Genomic DNA, 18,224 nt, shown 5'->3' with positions numbered 1-18,224 from the left:
CCATGAACTTGTTCCAGCCAAACTCTCCAGCCTTCACTCATGGGCTTCCTTCTGCCTACCCATGATTCTCTTCCCTGGCCTTTCCTATGTACTAACTTGAAATTTATATTTGTCTCAATGTCCAGCTTTCATTAATCCTTCCTAGGTTAACTTTACATCAACATTCTTCCTTATCTTTTCCATTATGATGATCTGTCTAATACTCATGTCAAAAGCCCACAGTACACCAGCCTGCATTTGCCTAAGAAATGGTATTTTTAATTTGTCCTCTGAATCTATGTTTTTTCTTCACTAGACTATGATATCATCTGGGACAGTGACTATAAAAATTCACTGAGTGAATGCTTTATATACTTTGAGTCAAAGGAAACAATTTACCTTAATTTTCTGGAATGATTTGCCAAACTAGTTAGGAGCACAAATTATGTAGTCAAACTTTTTTTTTTTAAATTGGTAAGCTTCTTATTTAAAAGGGTCACTATTGGCCAGGCACTGAGATATGTTTTCAGCAGAAAACCATTTCTAGAGAAACACTGCACATTTTATTTTGGGATGTGAACGGAGTGCACCCCCCAAAGTTTCCGATGAAAAATTATTTTTATGGATAAAGAAAAAAGATTAGCTAAAAGCATCTATCATCTTATTAATCTAAAAACAATACTCAAAAGTCAACTACACAAAATCCCCAAATAGGCAAGTTGGAGAGATTAAGAATCACTTCAGCTAAAAATATTCTGAAAATGATATACTGAAGCTTATTGAAGAAGAGAACCAGTATTGCTGATAGCCAATTCATTTTCCTTTCTGTTTGTAATCATTCCTTGTCTTTTGCTGGTGGGTGTGTTGGAAGAAGGATGTCCACAGCTGGAAGAAATCAGGTCCTGTTTAAAATCAGTCTGTTGTATAAAAATTCAATGAAAAGGTGACATAGGAGGGCCTGAAAGTCTAACATACTCTTTGCTATCTTCCTGCCTCAACACATACTTGTTGCTTACATAAAAAGGCACAGAAATGATTTGATCATTTTGGAATTCAGTTGCATAGGCTAGACAATAGCAGGGAGGTCAGAGGGAACAGAATTGAAACACAGAGGAATAAGATGAATGAGAGGAATAACAAAAGGCATGAACAGAAATGCCTGGGCACCTGCACCTGGGAGAGATCAGATGTGCACGGCCCATTAGAAACACACCATACTTTGTGAGATGACTTGGAATAGGCCACTCTATGGAAGACAAAAAGGAATGCAGCAACCATGGAAAAATGCCTATGGTATAAAATTTTAGAGACTTACATTGTATTTGAAGTAAGATGGGAAACAAGATATATTTGGGTTCCTTTGGAAGTATTCCTGAAAACTGTGTATTCTTCTTCCCTAATCCAAGAGAAGGATTACCTGGCTTTCCTTAAGCGAAGAAAGATAGGAGGATAAAGTGACATAGAATATACTTTCTCTAACCTTTCAACCAGAATAACCATAGGGGAAACAGGTCTGTCATGAAATAAGGTAGCACTATATAACCCCACTCACTGGGCAGGCCAGCTCTTTGCTTAGTCATGCCTCAATCCAGTTTAAACCTGCTATCAGTTTTCCTTGTTTACCAGAGTGTTGATATCTTATGTCACCTGAAGGAAAAAGACCCCACACAGGGTTTTGTGTTTTGGCCTTCCATCCACCCAGTTCCCTCAGTCACAGAGCTGCCCACATTTTGCCCTGTGTCTTTGGTGAGTCACAGTCTTTGTAGGCCTTGTTTTCTTGTTTTCTTCTAACAGAAGGCTGTTGGACAAGGATGCAGTCCAAGGCCCCTTTTAGGTCTAATGTTCTCTGGGTTGGTAAAATATGCCGAATACTACACAAAAATGAATAAAGAAAAGAAGGGGAAACTATGGGGAGCTGGAATGAAAGATGAATCAACAAGTTACAAACTCTCCCGAGCTTAAAAAATAAAAACTCAACATGCAGCTTCTTAACATTTTGATTATGCTTATTAAACAGTTCTGTGAATATTTTAGAAAACATCAAAGTGATTAAATAGGTATTTTCTATGTGGCTACCTCTTTCATGGACTGAAAAGTGGTGGCTGGGTGTTTTTTTTCCTCACTTATTATCCATGGGTTGGACTCTTTTCCTTCTTTTATTTTGATACATTAGGTATTTGTGTGCCTATATAAAATTCTATGTCAGCAACTATATGGTATATATGATGTTACACATAATGTAATTTTAACTTGCTGATATATAATATTGACACATCATACATGTTATTCATTATTTATTTATTTATTTTTAGTGAGGCAATTGGAGTTAAGTGACTTGCCAAGAGTCACATAGCTAGGAAGTATTATGTGTCTGAAGCTGGATTTGAACTCAGATCCTCCTGACTTGTCAGTGCTCTATCCACTGCACCACCCAGCTGCCCCTCATACATGTTATTTATGTCAGCAAGCTAAAAACAATTAGAACATAACATCAGACACAGGAATGATGAGGAAACTGAGGTCCCAAGAAACAAAACAAAGTAAGTTTCCTAATGTCATGAAATGACAGTCATCACTATTTTTAGGTTTCATAGGGAGAACTAGGAAAGAGAAAAATCCCCCTCATTGGTAATCCAAATCCAGTACATATTATAGGAAAAGAAGCCAAAGTCTTAGGATGTCTGACAGGACTTAGACCTTAGACATCATCTAATTCAATCACCTCATTTTGTAGATTAGGAAACTGAGGCTTGGAGAGAGGAAGCAACCAGTCACAAAGGGAGTAATTACTGACATACCAACAAAGTAGAGAAAAGCATTTATAGTGTTATGGTTTGTAGACATCAGACAGAAAACTATATAAGATGACACACAGACCACAAAGTAGAAGGCACTTCAGAGACTATCTAGTCTAGAAGTTCCCAAACTTATTTGGGCTACTGCCCCCTTAAAAAAAAAATCAGTCAGTGTGACCCTGGAAATCTACTTTCTTTAACCTTTTAATGTTTGGATTTTTAAAAAAATTTGCATCATTTCAAAAAAACATAAATTTTTAAAAAAATGATGCACCTTAAATTTAATTCATTGTAAATTTATGGTTTTTTTTCCTGCATTGAAATTCTGATGATGCCATATGCGTCATATAACTGTATAGTATAATATTATAAACAAGTCATTACACACACATATTCCTGCCGACGCATGCTGGACTTCCTGACATTGTGCAACATGCTGGACTGCCAACATTTGCTTGTTAAGACTTGTTGATGGACTTGACCACTGATGTGTCATAACTTCCATTTTGTGTGTTTATTTGGAAAATAATGTAATCATTTTGACTTTAACACTGTAACATAACAGATGAAACATGCATAAATAGCTTTTCAAAATTTTTCTTCTCTTGTCTTCTTTCCTTATGCTTCTACCGCACCCTTATTTTTATTCAGCATCCACCAGTTGCACCCAAGGCTACTACCACTCCCCTGGATCGTTCCAGTGCCCCCACGGGGTGGTATCACCCACTTTGGGAACCTCTAGTCCAATACCCTCAATTTACAGATGAGGAAACTGAGGCCCTGGGAGGTTAAGTGATCTTGTCTTAGGACTTGGGTCATATTGTGGTTGTGGTTTGTCCTTCGTTCATGAAGAGGACCACGACATCAAGGAGATAATGACATGATTTGCAAATGAATTTGATTTGAGTGAGGGAGGGCTGTGCAAAGTCACCAGCCTCACCTTCTCCTCCAGAGCCATTCAAGGATCATTGTCCAGATATGGATCAGGACAAGTGGAGATGGCCCAGGATGTAATTTAGGTCATATGGCTATTAAGTAACAGAGGTGGGAGTATAATCAAAGGGATTAATCAAATGTGGTTAATAAATATTTATTGAATCAATGAACAAATGGTCCTTTGACTCCTAAGCCAGGGCTCTTTTTCTTTTTCTTTCTTTAGGCAATTGGGGTTAAATGACTTGCCCAGGGTCACACAGCTAGTAAGTGTCAAGTGTTTGGTCTGAGGCCAGATTTGAACTCAGGTCCTCCTGACTTCAGGGCCGGTGCTCTATCCACTGTGCCATTTAGCTGCCCCAGGGCTCTTTTTCTTGTGTCACAATGCTAGGATGAACTTTCTGATGGACAACATTAAGAACTCCTACACTATGGGTGGGAATGGAGGCAGATAGTAAACCTTTCAAGAAGAAATTCATCTTATAAATGTAATTATGAGACATTACTTTTTTTAAAAAGTCATTTTATTGTATTGATAACTTGTTTGTTTTTATGTCAATACCTTCTCATCTGAGTATGTCAAGCAAATCTTCCTTTGTAAGAAAGATTTAAGAAAAAAGTTCATTAAGACCAAATGATACATCAAATGCAGCTCACCACTCTGCAATATTCCCCACCTAGAGTCTCCCACCGCTCCAGTGAAAGGAAAGAGTTCAATTTCGTGAGACACATTATTGATAAGATGATGGTGCTTCCTCTGGTACCATCACAAAGTAGCCCGTTTCAAACGTAACCAAAATATAACATCAGCCACAAACCTCCATATTGCAACTCAGTATAAACAAATGCCGAAATGGGGAATGTAATGAGCATAAATAAAAAGGATATTTGTTGCCATGGAGTCCAGAAAAAGGATAGACACTTGAAAAAATAGTTGAGGAGTCTTTAGGACTGTCCAGTGCAAAGGGTGCTCAGAACAAACATACCGATATTTAAATTTACTTGGCAGATATCCTTACAGTGACGAAGGCTTATCTACCTGGCTCCCAGAGCTAAACGAAAACATTCCTTTAAAAACCATACAGTTTTGAAAGACGTAAGAACTCTTTAAACACAGTGAGTGATCAATTCGAATGCCTTCAGGGTGATGAAGAATGCTACCAAATTCCTGACTCAGGGTAATAGATTCAACGTGCAGAACGAGACATAAACTGTACATAGCCAATATGGGAATATGTCTTACCCCTCTATGTATATTTCTTACATTTTTTTTAATCGTTGAGAGGGAGTGCAAATGGGAGAGGGAGAAAATAAACATTTTGAACAATTGAATAAAGATTAATTTTAAAAGGTTTATTCTTAATCCTAAAAAAATTATTCCTTAAGAGTCCCTTTGTGAGCACCTGTTCAATATTAGTTTAGTTTCCAAGGAAAAGTCCCTAAAGGAAGAAAATATGGTGCCTAGCACTGAGCCCACTTTCCTGGGGACTAATCTTTCCTAGATGAGATGACCATTAAGATTCTGGACTTAGCAGGCTGGGATAAGCCCACCAAGGAAGAACAAAACTAAGAGGTTTATCTTACTTCCTCTCATCATTGGAAGGATCAAAGGATCCAGAGCTGGGTGGGAACTTGGCAGTGACCTAGTCCAGCCCCTTCATTACTACACATTTCACGATACAAACAGAACCCACAGTGTCTATTACAGTGAATCTTGCTTCCTTAGACATCAGTCAAAACAACTGAGACTTTGGATTTATTCACATTGCGCGATAGCTTACTAGAATGATCTCACATTGATGGGCATAGTTTGTTCAGAATTTTATTAGGTTTTCAAGATAAAAGTGAAATTAAAACCAACCCCAAAGTACTAGTACATCTTATGCTACATGTTGGCAGAGACTACTAGCAATTGTGATATTTTATCCCTTGGAGCTGGAAGATGAAAACAACCAAAATAATCTATCCAACTTAGAGACATAAAGCTGGATGACATCTTCTTTACTGCTGATAAATCTATTTTCTAATTGCATAGAAAGACATGTTTGTATTTGGCAATGGCTCCATTAAAAATACCAGAAGTATCATTGTTTTAATGCACATTAGAGGAACATGACTCCCCAAGTGAATCTGATACATTAATAACATCTCTTTAACTGCTGTCTAATGATTTTTGTAGACATGTAATGGAATATTTTATGGCTATTTTCAGCCATCTGTGCTCCTTTCTTCCTTTCAATACAAGTGTGCCAAAGATGTAATGAAATTGTGCTTTCTGCCATTATGTGTTTGTTAATACCAATATACCAATTAAATGGATCACCGGTGTCACCCATGCTGAATCTTGAACTATCACATTGATAAAAAGACAACTACTTTGGGTATTGCTAAAAGGAGCTGGGACCTTTTATCTACAAGATTCTCCTGAGCATCCCTGGAGGTACACTGAGGTTCTAACCCAAAATAGTCACATATCCCGGTATGACAGAGAGATCTGTGGTTTTAACAGGGTGTTGAGCCAGTGATATAACTGGAACAAAAACAATGTATTATAAATTGCACACTGAATAATGAGTTATACATGATGTGCTAAGATCAAGGTCTTTTCTTTCAATTAACAAAAGCCTCCAGAGAAATGTGTGCCAGAATATTTGAAATTCTGACGCTAAGTTCTATAAATTAAAACAACTCATAATGATTATAAGGGTTCTTTCTCAAGAAGTAATGAGTAGCAAAATCTTATATTCTCTAGAAGAACTATTTTTGAGGTTCATAATAGCTGTGTAGTATATGGAGGGTTAGGTGGAATACAATTGTATTGGGACTTAAAAAATGTACAGACAGTGGTGTAGCTAGAGCCATCTCATGATCAAACATCCATATTACCAGCACTGAAGATGAGCTGTTAGTTGCATGCTTTCAGAAGCTGGCATGGAATAAGTGGGAAAGTCTCTTGTTTCAAAGAGGGGACAAAACATTAGGCACACAAGAAAACCCTAGATAAATGAAATTGCTGCAATGGCTTTTTAAAAAGAATTTTTAAAAAACCTGTGCTTAATAGCCACTCACTCGGTGGTCCCTGCTTCCCATAGTGATAGCAAGTTGGATTCTGTTAAAGTAATCATTCTGACCTTTTGCAGTGGGAGATGTGTGGATGAATATAGCAAGGAATGAATAAAGCTTTCTTGGTAATGTTGGACGTCATGAGTTCTTTGTAACAGATTCTGCATAGTGCCTTACACATAGTAGGTACTTAATACACATTTCTTGATGTGTTGACATGTTCTGTGGTTTTTTTTTTAATGTAAGGAGTCTTAAAATGCAGCTTTATTGGCACCAGTGAAAGTTGTATGAAATATCTGGGAAACATTAAAATTTCAACTCCACCAAGAAAAAACCAATTAATTTCCCCTACCTAGAGCCACAGTTGGTTTTAACTTTACAATCAATTATTGTGGCTTATAATAAGAAATATCTATCCTCCCCCATTCCCAGCTTCACCTGGAGGTGATAATGAACAAATATCAAAGGAGTTGTGAGGTGCAGGAGTTTTCACTAAGAGTAAGTTTTCCAAAATTAAAATAAAGCCATTCCCGAAGCACATACATGCCTGCTTCCTGGTTTTTGTTTGTTTTGTTTTTCATCAGGACATTTCTACTCAATGGACACAAGTGTTAATTATAAGGTTAGCTAATGATTAGTCAAGGGGTGAAGATGGAAAAAATGTTTAGTCTAACCTTAGATTTCCCTATCCTTTCTTAGAAATGCCACTACTTTGCCCTTTGTCCTTGTAAATCACTAGGAGAGAGGCCAGTGATAAATTACAACACAGAAAAAAATGTCATGTTTCATGCATGGGTTAAATTAAAACTCAGCTAATGTTGACGGGGGTTGGTGAATTTGTAAGCGTTGGCCACAATAATCTGGTTAATATTTAATCATACAATGCACAAACAAAAAAGGATCTGTCCATTAATTGGAAATGGGTAAGAGTTATTCATACAATTGAAACAGATAAAAATACTGGTCTCTAATGTGCTAAATTAGTAATAACAAACTTATAGGCAGATTAAACTACTTTTACACTTTTTTGTATCATCTTCTATGATGGTGTAATTAGAGAAGCAGGATTAAATATTGAAATGTAAATACAGATATTTAACATAGTTTAAGGGAAGACAATATAGCTCTTCCAGGACAAGATGATAATGTTAATCCTTAATAGAAGACACCCAACATGACCCAGGTAGGCTGATGATTACAGGAGCAGATTTATAGCTTTTCAGAAAAGGATCAAACCAAAATCACCACCAGCAACAAAGAGGAAGAGTCAGGGATATGGACAAAATCTAGGATGTGTTCATTTAGAGTGGAGGAATGAGAGGAACAGCCTGTGAGAAGTGGGACATTGAAAAAAGGATTCATGGGGCCAAGGCCCACAGGATCACAAGGAAAAATAGCAAAAGAAGTGATTGAGCAAATAGCATTTCTGATTAGAAATTAAGCAAGGCGGGGGACCAGAGTCTCCAAAGAAAAGGACCATATTTCTACAGAGAATAATTTCTATGGCGATTCAGTCTTGGCCTGGTAGGTGGAAGCCATGAAGTGTGACTTAGGAGGACTACCAATAAACATATCTGCATGTTCTGGGGTGGAGATGGAGGACAGAATATTGTCCTATATCAGGGGCAGACACTCTGGATGATTGGTGTAAAAGCCACAGCTGGAGGGAGTGGTGGGGGGAGAGTAAGATGGAACAGGGGAGGAGTTCACAGTAGTTGATCCACCACCCAGGAGTGCCTATTTTAACTTATTCTTCTTAACTAGATTCCCAATTATATTTTTTCACCCTCTAAATTTAGTGCCAGAGGACAAAGCTTATTTCACCCTGCCTTTGTTATCACTTTGCGGACTAGTCAGTATTCACAGTATTTCAAAGCCTCAGGTCTAGGAAAAGCAACCTCTAGTTTGAAAAGAAAAAAATGTCAGCAGAGAGTATCTAGGCAAGATTAATACTCTATGACAAGTTAATTAAGAGGAACCTGTACTCTTGATTCATCACAACTGTACATAATAGTAATTTACTAGAGTGTGATGGAATTCTGTGATCCAAAGTTTAGTCACGTAATTGAATATGCTATCTTGTGTGGGAATACAGTTGACAGGGTTACGTCTCTTTTGGTGACCTTATTTTTCTTTCAATTTTTGATGCTCAGAACTTATCACTAACGACGACATTCAACCTACTCTGCCTATAAATGTTTCACCTATATGATCCAGGACACAGCAGAGTTCTATAGTCCTCCTGATGCCAGTATAATGGAGGAGGGTGGTGGGCCTGGAAAAGCCACACATAACTCTTTCCTGAGACACACAACAAGTTAATGATTGAGCCAGCATTAAAACCCACATCACTTGATTTCCACTCATTGCTTTTTCACACTGTTGCCCTTGTCAGGTCCCTTGAATAGAGTACTAAGCATATAAGGAAACTTCAGTAACTATGAATCAATCTAAATCAAACCTTGTCTAGTACAGTAATCATTACACTAATTGATTATAGACCAATAAGGCTGATATGTCATATACATATTTGCTCAGAGTTATGGCATGTATTTATCCACATACATAGGACACGCCAAATCATTAAGTTGCATATTTTCTTAACATTAAACACACAAGCACAAGACAATGCTATGCTGTTACGAGTTACTGTCTAATATGGAAATGTTTTGCATGATTTAACATATATGAGTTATATCACATTGCTTGCCTTCTCAATGGGGAGGGGAAGGAAGAGAAGAATGGGAAGGAGAATTTGGAACTTAAAAAAAATAAACAATAACATTAAAAAAAAGAGTTATTGCCTGAAAGCATGATGTATGATGTGAAATATGGACTTTACTTGGGATCCTGCTGATTACTTTGGGGAAAAAGCTAGAGTTTATACCAGGGGGCGGTGATGTGAAAATCTGAGCAAGGGATGGGCTAAGAGATAACAAGCTGCTGACTAATTTTCTCAAATACGTTCTTATCTTCACAAATTTTTCTGCTCAAATGTAAACTTGAAGGTCTCTCTCACAGACTTTATGACTGAGTGCTTTAATCACGCAAAGTCATTAGTGATAGTTATTTTTTTATTTATCCTATGATTAAATCCTGTTGTGTGTCTGGATAGAGTACATGTAACAAATACTGTCTTTTCCCTTTTTTTGTATCCCCAGTGCGTAGCGTACTGGCTCATAGTTGGTGCTTAATGTTTATGGAATGACCGACAAATATTTTCCAAAATAGAGAATGGCAGAATTTGTAACAGAACGCAGCACAGATTAAGAAAAAAGTATAGTGCAGGACTGATGCTTTTTGGCTCCCTGGAGGAGGAGGAAGTCCATTTAATTTTCATATTACTGTTTTTTCACCCCTACATCCTTACACTCCATAGCCATGGCATGTATCATTGCTGCTCACATAGCAACCAGGCTAGAGATTCTTCATTCCTCTTGGAAATGACACTAGGTAGTTTGCTATAATGTCTCCTCTCCCCTTTTGAAATGATAGCTAACCTCTGTTCTTATACTATATTCCTACTCCTTACCCTGTGTACAACAATGACTTTTCAAATTGTTTCCCAATACAGAGAAATCACATGTTGGACAAGAAACAAGCACATTCAGATAAAATGGGTTCAAAAGCATGGTCTATGGTGTAATACTTTTTCTGCTCGAAGCTGTTTTTTTTTTCACCCCAAAGAACAAGAACATTAAAACAATTTAACAATTTATTAATCATTTCTAGTCTTAGAAAGATGTTTGTCCTCTGGTCTGTGTCAGAGTCAGTTTGTAAGGGCCCAAGATTGAGCTCTTATTTTTGAAAATCTGGACAATGGGGACAAGATTCGCTACTTTCACAATGCTTCAATTCATCAGCAAAATAATACTATTTAACAAAACATTGAACAGAAGTCTATCCAGACAGCCATGAGAGATTATGTCTTAGACCTCCAAAAATATTTTCTGCTGATTTTGTGAAAAATTTACTGTAATAGCACAGAAAACACTGATTCTGGGAGGATGTATTATTTTTTAAATTTCTCAAATAACATGTTTCTCTACAAACGTTTTTGGAAAAACGCTTTCTTCTCTCTATAAAAATACTGTAAGGTTCCTTGTTGTTGGAAATATCAAGAGACCATGTGGGGAAGTATACATGCTTATCATAACGCAGTCATGAATTCAAAGAATACCAAAATAAAATGTTTTGACTCTATGTGTATACGTGAGTGGGTATGTTTGATGGTTGTTCAAGCGTGCAAGGATCTATAAGGTGCTGTGGCTGATGTGAGGACAATTAAAACATAATCCCCGTTCAGGATTATGAAGCAAAGATCATAAAATCTGGAGTCAGAATACCTGGATCTGAGTCCTGGCTCTGCCACTTGTTAGCTATGTTTCCATAAACACAAGTCACTTAGTTTTTTCCTTCCATTATTTTCCTCATCTGTAAAATGAGGATGACAATACTTTATTAACTACCTGAAGAGGCTGTTATTGCACCAGTCAGTCAATAAACATTTATTAAGTGCCTACTATGTGCCAGGCCCAGAACTAAGTTCTGTGGATACAAAGAGAGGCACAAGATGGCTCTTGCCCTCAAGGAGCTCATAATCTAATGGGGGGAAACACAAAAAAAGAAGATTTAAAAAAAACCAAAACAAAACAGGGGATGAGGATAGGGAGAGTAGACAGGGAAGGGACAAGACATGATGAAGTCCTGCAGCCAGCCAGGAAATTATGAGGTGTTTTCCCCAGGTTCCATCCTAAATAAAGGACCAGGGAAGAGCTCTCCTCCACCCCCTATGCTTAGAAGGAATGAGGGGCCCGAGGGGCAGGTCTGTGCACCAAGGAGGTTAAATTTTCAGAGCTGATTTTATCTTGCAGGAAGACTAGTTTCTGGAGACAAGGGTGATATCCAGGTGAACAGCTAGGTGGAAACTGCTGACTAATAATCAAAAGAGATTACGTATGTAAAATGATGTGAAAATATTAATGTACTATAATTGTATGCTGTTAAGACTACTGCTGTTGTTAATTACTAACAATAGTAATTACAGTTTAGTAGGAAAAATAAAACGCAAAAATACTAATTTGTCAATCTGGTGCTAAAAGTCATAGATAAATCTGAACAGATAAATTCTCAGCTTTGTATTTCTGCATCAATAAAATCTTCTGAAAGATTTTTTTCCCCCATATCATATGTCTACTCTATACCTTTTCATAATACAGGGGAAAAAAAGTCCAGTGTCCAAGAATAATCATGTCCCTGAAGCAGCATTTCTGTACCAATACTTTCAAATGCATCACAGTGATTTGACTAAACCACTCCTCACCCCAATTCTCAACCCCCAATAATCAAAGATCTTCCCTTAAGCAGCAGGCTCCTTCAAAACCTAACTCAGTGACGCATGAGGGCTTTGGTGCCAACATGATAATCATTCAACTGAATGATGTTTATTTAATTTACTTCCAGGCAGACTCCATGTTGACTTCCTATGACTTACTATTTCAGCCCTCTTGCACTAGAGCTTAAAGAATGTTTTTATTTCATCCTCTTCTCCAATTCTTTCCAACTTAGCTACCAAATGTTTTCTTATGGCACCACATTGTGTTAACCCCCAACTATGAATTGTTAATGAGCTACTGTCAATGCCTCCTTTAACATCTTACATATATCCCCCTCCTGCCTTGCTGACAATGTGAGCATTTCAGCAATGAATTATTGGTCCAGGATAAGGCCACATCCAACAGAATTTAATAAACACAACTGCTGTGGAAGCCAGACCGTATGACAAGGTACTTACTGATGAGGTAATAAGACTCATTTTTAAAAAATCAGAATTTGTGTGTCCAAATGAGCCAAATATAGTATCTATACATAATCACAAATGTGTGAAGAATTCCTGAACATAAGTCTGGGGGAAACCTTTTTCAAAGTCCTCAAGAGATGGAAAGTTGGTCATAACAGAATTTAATAATCCTCACTTGGATATAGAACTTCTTTCCTATACTCAACAAACTTTATTCAAACCTCACACAGTCTGTCCCCACTTAAATTTCATTACTCATGTTCCTGAACATTGCATAATAAAGACTTAGACTTCACATTCCTCTGCCTTATTCACTTACTATTTTCCACCATGAATGTGTCTAAAAAGATGAAACCCTGCTTATGGACACAACTCTTTTCTGCTTTCATCAATTACTTAGACTCCTGGAGAAAGTACTAATTAGAGTGAAAAAAAAATCCTGCACTTGCGAATTTGGGTATCTGTTCATGAGGGTCATAACATGAGTAGACAAAAAGGCCATCTGGATAGTAGGGTTATGAGTGAACACTGTGCCTGTGTAATTGTAATCCAGCTAAATTTTACTACAACTAATGAGAGGGAAGGTTCAGAGAGAGAGATGGGAGGAGGAAGAAGAAAGAGATGATTTTTAAAAAGAACTGAAAAATGCTCTTGAACACTAGGATCTCCTTTCTTTAGAAGTTTCCGTTTAGAGGCTTAGGTAACTTTGATCTAGAGGAAATGCCAGGAAGCAGCTGCTGGCTTGCTTCAACAATGAGAGAGTAGAGACAATAGTATAGCACCTCTGGGCAGAAAGACTCGGGTTCAAATCCTACTTCTCTAAGACTTGTTTTTGTGTGACCATGGGTAAGTCATCTCTTTGAGCTAGTTACACCTGCAGGTGTGAAAAGGAGGTAGTGGTACATATATGCCTTGGGCACAGGGTTGTTTGTGTCTCAAATGAGGCCCTATATACAAAGCACTAGGAAAACATTAAGTCAGCAATTATCAGAGAATCAGCTCAGAACAGCAGATAATGGGCCTCAGAACCAGAAAGACCTGGGTTTGAGTCTTGCCTCTGACAAACACAGGCTGAGAGATGCTGAGCAAATCACTTAATCTCTCAATGCTCCAGATAACTCCTGAAGACTCTAAATTGCAGAGAAGATGCTGATCTGCATTGGTAGAGGGAGATTCCTCACCCAGGAGTTCCTATGCTAAGGAAGTCCTCCGATCATAATGACTGTTACAGTTGGCTGGATTAGCTGGAGGTTGGAGAGGGGAGACAGAGGTGGTAAGAGTAATGTCAAAGCAGAGCTGAGAGTAGGATTGGGCAAGGTGAACATTTGACTAGAGCACAACACAATGAGGGGAACATTCCAATATAATGCCACCTACGAAAGTCTTCCTCTGGCTCCTCATCTGGACATAGAGATGCCCTTGACTTCTTGAGGGCTTTGTCAGCAAAGCATAAGCTGAAGACACATCAGAAAAAGGACCAGAGAAGGTTTGTACTTCTGTTGTCTAAGGGACAGCCTTGCTAAATTGGAGAGGATCATCACCAGAGTGGTCAAAGGAGGATACACATTTTGGGAACAGCAACTCTTAAAGACCATCTCTTATGTTATGAAGGGCTGGCATTTATGCCATCGATGGGAACACATACACTTATAAAAACTGTATCTTCTTAAAATATTAGATGCAATGCAGTTTTTAAATTTTAAATTTTTATTGCCATATTTTGCTTTCATATCATGATTAATTTTTTTTTGGCTTCTCCTCGTATCCCCAGTGCTTTGCACAGTGAATGGTACCTAGCAGGTGTATAATAAATGCTTATTGATTTGACCTGACTTGCCTTCATTACTTAAGGTGGCATAGTATATACAGCACTGGACTTGGAATCAGAAAGATCTAAGTTTGAACCCTGCCTCAGATTCTGACTAGCTACATAACCTAGTCAGGTCACTTATCTTCTTTGGCCTTAGTTACTGCATTTGTAAAATGAGGGGAGTAGACAGGATGATCTCAAAGTTCACTTTTAGCTTTAAGACTATGATTACATGATCTGGCTCTCTTCAGTATCCCTCCACCCCCAAGGGCAATCCATCTCTTGGAACAAAGAATAAAAAAGGAGGGGGGGGAAAAGCATTCCAGAAAAATTAACCAATACATCCACAGAATCTGATAGGATATGTAATGTGCATACCTCAAGTCCCTCATTTCTGTACAAAGAGGAGGGAAGGCTCAAGATTATAGATTTAAAGCTAGAAGGTACCTGAAAAGCCACATCTAGTCTCATTGCCTCATTTTATGAATGACGAAAGTTGGAGTTAGGATAGTTAAGTGACTTGCCTGAGGACCCATAGGGAGTAATTATCAGAAGTGGGGTCTAACTTCATAGCCAGTGTTCTTTTCTGAGTATACTGCCACCCAAAGGACATTTTTCTCATCATTTTTCATGGGCCAACCTTGGTTATTATAATCACCAGCATTCAGCTGCACATATTTTCAGTGACAGAAAACACCAATATATTGAACATGTGTATTTATTTTATGAAGTCAGTTTGCATGGGTTCAAGCCTCCAGTGGACAGTAGGCTACAGGAGGCAGGATATTAGATACCAAGGGGTACAATTTTCAAACCTTGTCTAAAGCACGCCAATGCTGTATCCTGGCTCTGGGGAAAAGGACGCAGAAGTTCCACCATTTCCCCACCACATTTTTATTTTTATAGCAGTCAAATGTGGTGCAGTGTGTTTGGAGTCAGAGTACCTGGATTTGAATCCTGGCTCTGTCACTTACTACCTTTGTGATTTTAAGGGTAAGTCACTTAATCCCTTGGGTTTCTCAGTTTCTTCACATGAAAGATGAGTTTGTTGGACTAAATAACTTTTAAGTCTATGACTCTCTGAAATCACATTATCACATTTGGTGGCTGTGTTTTGGGAAGGGATGAGATGAGCTAGGTGGCAGCCAAGGACTGAATTCGCCTTAGCTTTCTGCCTTCCTTCCACTGCAGCCAGGGACAGGCAGCTGGATGGATGCTCCTTAAACTTAACACTCTTGTCTGTCCAGGCAAGGACAAAATCTTTTCTGTTGAGGGCAGGCTTTGTTGGCAATGCACCTTTGATTTTAAAAAGGAAAAATAACAGTAAAAAAATATTTTGCTGCTGGCCAGGGAATAAAACAGAAAGGGGCAGAAATGGACTGAGAAATAATACAAAGAAAATATTTATTGATTTTCTTCCCAATGAGGCAGAGAAAAATATAAGAAGGAAAATATATCAATAAATATTATACAGTAGCTCATACGCTTATTCAATCAGGCTTTACTGTATTTTTTTCACATCACAACTTATAGTGCATTTTAATCTGTTATTCCACTTAATTATATGATGTGTGGCTTCAGAGAAAAGACTGAGAATACCGAGAAATCAGTCTCCTTCCTTATCTATAGTTAAGAAAGAGCAGCACATTGAGGGGGACTGACAGTCAGGGGTCCTGGTTCTACCTTCATTTTGACCTAGAGGTGTGACTGTGGATCAAGAGTTAGACAGCTGGATAGAGACAGGGACCAGACCTGGGATTTCAATGGGACAGGGAACTCTAGAGGGGAAAGTCACTGCAACCAATGCAGGTCAGCCCCTTCTTAGGAATTTATAATTGAGAGCAGATGTGTCAATCATGTTGCCTACTAACACTGAAGAGCAGGCTGAACCAGATTAAAATGTAACTGGGAAACAGTTAATGAAATAGATAAAAATATAATAAAACATAGATAACATCACATTTTAAAACTAAGTCAATATGTGGGTTCTGCATGCATGGGTTAGTGATCCATATTTCTATTTGAGTTTGACACCACTGGCTTAAGAGTGTTGCCCAGCACATTGGGAAGTTGAGTGACCTGTTCAGGGTCACATAACCAGTAAGTGTCAGAGGCAGGACTTGAACCCAGATCTTCCTGGTTTTGCGAACAGTTCTCTATCCACTATATTACACTGCTTTACAACCAATGTAACCACTTCATTTTACAAATAAAGAAAGAAACTAAGGCCCACAGAAGTTAGGTGACTTGCTCAAGGTCACACAGATTAATCAGAAGAGCCCAAATTTCCTCATCTGTAAAATGAGGACTAGAAGATTCTGAAGGCTCCTTTTGGCTCTAGTATCCTATGACTTCATCTCATGTTTTCGTAAAGAGACAGTCACTGTTCAGTTCTGGGCCTTCTTTTTGTTATATATTCTCTGAGATAATATCTGTAAAGTGCTTAGCCCAGGGCAGAGCACACAGGAAGCACTTAATAAATGCTTATTTCCTTTCCTCCCTTCTGTTTTGGCGACCTGTTAAGGACAAGTAACAATACAGGAGGCACTGGAGTCTTCTAACAGGTTTACTGTCGCTCTGCTCAGACAGGAAGACAGCTTCAGAGGGTAAATAAGCTTATTTTACTCTAGTCTAGTCTTCTCAAAAGGGTTGCTGATAATGGAAGCACCAGTCCCTACAGCCTTTCCCTAATCACTTTCTTATAGGGGCAGGAAGGAATGGTAGGAGCTACAACCCCTTCCCGGAACCCCTAAGCCTCAATGGGGGCCGGTTGAGGCCAACACAGATTCCCCCCAAGCCTTGATGGGGGCCAATCAAGGCAGGTACATGCATTCCTCTATGCATTACCCAAATCCCAAAATGGGTTCCCCACTCACTGACCAGTGCCCGCTTGCTTTACAGGACAACAAAGAAAGCATATTGCCAACAATAGCCTCACCAGGCTAACTTTAGCAATATCGTCATAACCTAGCACAGAACACATGTAGTAAATATTACATTATGTCACCCCCATATCTCACTTTGACTACGCAGTAGAAGCTGTTTTCTGTTGGAAATATTATCTAGGCTCCTGGAACTATTATCTAAAAAGGAATAACAAAAATCCTCTTTACACACATTGAAATCCACCTTACTTACATGACCTCATCAGCTCTAATGAGCTCAATGATCATCTCTGTACAGATGACTCCCAGATCTACAAAGCCAGTATTAGTTTCTTTCCTGAGCTCTAGCTCTGTATAACCAACCACCTAGTGGACATTTCCAACTGGATGTCTGGGTGACATCATAAGCTCGACCTGTCTGATGAACTTACTATCTTTCCCTCCATGTTCACCCCTCTTTTGAACTTCCCTATTTCTGTCAAGGGAACTCCATTCCTTTTAGGCACTCAAGTTTGCAACTTTGGAATTATCCTTGATTCCCCAATATCTCTCATCTCCCACATATCCAAACAGTAGCCAAGCCCTGTCCATTCTTCCTCCACAACATCTTGAACATCAATCCCCTTTTCTCCACTCACATAGCCATTTGCCTGGTTCAGGCCCTTATTACTTGTCACCTGGACTACTGTAATAGCCTTCTCATTGGTCTTCCTGCCTCCCGATTCTCCCTTCTGTAATCCACTCTCCACAAAGATGACAAAATGAGTTTCCTAAATCACAGGTCTGACCATGTCACCTCCTCCTCAAAGAACTCCTGTGTCTCCTGTTGATCAGAAGGATCAAAGACAGACTCCTCTATTAAGCATTTAAATCCTTCATAATCAAGTATACTTGTTAATAAAAGTAGTTTCCTAAAAAGCTTGCTTTTGAACAGCCTCATTACAGTACTGAGCTTCATT

General features: G+C 38.5%; 1 protein-coding gene across 4 annotated transcripts in view; it reads right to left on the bottom strand.

Annotated features, from left to right (window-relative positions):
* Positions 1-18,224, bottom strand: part of LYRM4 (LYR motif containing 4) — a 214,112-nt gene that overhangs the window by 77,471 nt on the left and 118,417 nt on the right. The window lies entirely within an intron of this gene.

Source organism: Phascolarctos cinereus, unplaced genomic scaffold (assembly GCF_003287225.1).
Source record: "Phascolarctos cinereus isolate Bilbo 61053 unplaced genomic scaffold, phaCin_HiC Scaffold_4;HRSCAF=312, whole genome shotgun sequence".
NCBI classification, from domain to species: domain Eukaryota; kingdom Metazoa; phylum Chordata; class Mammalia; order Diprotodontia; family Phascolarctidae; genus Phascolarctos; species Phascolarctos cinereus.
This window is presented reverse-complemented; position numbering and strand designations above follow the sequence as displayed.